The sequence below is a fragment of the Octopus bimaculoides genome, chromosome 4, assembly GCF_001194135.2.
Source record: "Octopus bimaculoides isolate UCB-OBI-ISO-001 chromosome 4, ASM119413v2, whole genome shotgun sequence".
NCBI lineage: Eukaryota > Metazoa > Mollusca > Cephalopoda > Octopoda > Octopodidae > Octopus > Octopus bimaculoides.
Window position 1 is genome coordinate 109,586,435 of NC_068984.1, and position 1,812 is coordinate 109,588,246.

Consider the following 1,812-nt stretch of genomic DNA (forward strand, 5'->3'; position numbering starts at 1 on the left):
ATATACAGGTGACGGCAAGAATTTGAAAAATTGCCATTTCCACAATAACCTGTATAAGTTTTCACATGACATATCAAAATGCAAGTGAATGGGAATTATGACTTCTCACTAATCTTAATTATACAAGACTGTTCAATATGCTGACAACATTTTCTTGATCAATAATCAAGTAAAAAGACACAACGGTAGTCTGTATGATCCTGCTATACATACACACAATGTCATTAACTAGCTACTTGTTCCACACTCAATTCAAAATCGGACTCTTTAGTATTCAATGGGTTAAAATCTTTAATTTGTCAAGCTAATATAATCAACATATTGATTATTCTTTGGTAAAACGTCTTGTGTCATTTCAAAACTTCTTTAATTAAATTTTTCAACAATTTTAGTTCTGCTCAAGGATAGAAAACATCAGCAAATTGTACTTTTTTAAAACCAAATACAGATAAATCCTTATCGTTTTTGTTTATTGATGTTGAAACCAAATGTACTACACAATTACTAATATAACCAGAGGCTTCTAGTAAAGTAATTTCTCTTAGAGTTTTGGCTTCATTGTCTCATTCAACATCAGTACACCCAGCGAACGACATTGCCCCAAGTTTCCTTCTGTTAATTATCCAAATCGACAGACGAGTTTTGATTATACCAAAGTAGACATTCAATAACTATAAGCCTTTATGTTACGTCTATTAGACTCACTGCTTTCGACTTAATTCATTGACATTACATGGCCTGTCATGTTTTCTAAGAATTTTATTCTGCCCAAAACAGTATATTTACAGTATATTTGAGGTAACGAATATGTGTTTATTAACATGTTCGTATTATTGTTAGGAACTTTTATTAAAAGGATCTTATCATTTCGGAGATGAACCTGTTGAGAAACATCTACACTCTAAATGGTTACCATGTCGCTATTGAACTGGAAGTGCTGATTCCTCAGCATAGAGTGTGCTTGAATGGAACTGCAAGGAAATATATGCAAACAAGATGTAAAAGCATAATAACACTTATTATTTGTAGCTCCTTTTCCAACAAGTAGATGCTATTTAATGAAATATTTAAGAATAATCTCATTTATATAGTCTTATAGGATTTATCATCATCGTCGTAGTCGTGGTCGTCGTCATCATCATCATCATTATAGCACTCTATAGTACTCAATATATATATATATATATAAAGAATAATAATAAATGGAGCAAAACGCATATAATCAATAAGTTTCTTTATATGCGTTTTGCTCCATCTATTATTTATTCTTCATATCTATTCAAAATACATCACTTTAACTTGGTATTTCTACCCATTAACAGGGTATGATATCCCAGTTTTTGTGATTTTTGCTACCCTGGTAAATATTAACATATTTTCATTATTGAAGTTTTTATATATATATATATAAAGAATAATAATAAATGGAGCAAAACGCATATAATCAATAAGTTTCTTTATATGCGTTTTGCTCCATCTATTATTTATTCTTCATATCTACTCAAAATACATCACTTTAACTTGGTATTTCTACCCATTAACCGGGTATGATATCCCAGTTTTTGTGATTTTTGCTACCCTGGTAAATATTAACATATTTTCATTATTGAAGTTTTTTCAACCGAGATAATATTAATATATACATAAATGAATATATGATTGTTGTGTTCTTTCCAATTGCTTGGAACTGCAAGAATTCTTTGCATGAAGCATGACCAGTAAACAAGTGTCACCTTAGACTACTGGCTGCGTACAGCTGACACTTTCCATCATACCCAACAAAATAAGCTGTGAGTTTTCATATAATTATAA